The following is a 1,137-nucleotide window of genomic DNA, read 5'->3' as shown; positions in this document are numbered from 1 at the left end:
AAATAAGGCTGAGACCGACTGGGCTGCATTCCCAGGAGGTTAAGGCATTCTTAGACACAGGCCATAAAGACCTTGCTGATAAAGCAGGATACAGTAAAGAAGCTGGCCAAAACCTACCAAAACCAAGATGGCCAAGAGAGTGACCTCTGGTCCTGGTCGTCCTCTCTGCCCATTATATGCTAATTATAATACATTAGCATCCTAAAGGACATGACCACCAGTGCCATGACAGTTTACAAATGCCATGGCAATGTCAGGAAGTTACCCTATATGGTCTAAAAATGGGAGGAGACCAGGCCTGACGGCTCACACCTGTAATCCAGCACTTTGAGAGGCTGAGGTCGGCGGATCACCTGAGGTCAGGAGTTGGAGCCAGCCTAGCCAACATAGTGAAACCCCGTCTCTACTAAAAAATACAAAACAATTAGCCAGGCATGGCAGGAAAAGCTTGTAATCCCAGTTACTTGGGAGACTGAGGCAAGAGAATTGCTTGAACCCGGGAGGCAGAGGTTGCAGTGAGCTGATCCCGCTACTGCACTCCAGCCTGGTCTACAGAGCAAGACTCTGTCTCAAAAAAAGAAGTAACAGGCCGGGCGCGGTGGCTCACACCTATAATCCCAGCACTTTGGGAGGCCGAGGTGGGTGGATCACAAGGTCAAGAGACTGAGACCATCCTGGTCAACAAGGTGAAACCCCGTCTCTACTAAAAATACAAAACATTAGCTGGGCATGATGGTGCGTGCCTGTAGTCCCAGCTATTTGGGAGGCTGAGGCAGGAGAATTGCTTGAACCCAGGAGGTGGAGGTTGCGGTGAGCCGAGATCGTGCCATTGCACTCCAGTCTGGGCAACAACAGGGAAACTCCGTCTCAAAAAAAAAAAGTAACAATAGGTATAAACAGCTGAGCAGCCCATGTGCAGCTCTGCCTACAGAGTAGCCATTCTTTTGTTTCTCTAATAAACTTGCTTTCATTTTACCATAGGGACTTGAATTCTTTTTGTTTGTTTGTTTGTTTGTTTTTTTGCCTATAATCAAAACTTTATTGAAAAACTGACACCAAAATAGGAGATCACTGTTGTACACCTTACAAAGCCAAATGTAATTACATTATCTTGGTAGATTAATTAGAATTACGGAA

This window comes from Cebus imitator, unplaced genomic scaffold (genome assembly GCF_001604975.1).
Source record: "Cebus imitator isolate Cc_AM_T3 unplaced genomic scaffold, Cebus_imitator-1.0 Scaffold15, whole genome shotgun sequence".
NCBI lineage: Eukaryota > Metazoa > Chordata > Mammalia > Primates > Cebidae > Cebus > Cebus imitator.
This window is presented reverse-complemented; position numbering follows the sequence as displayed.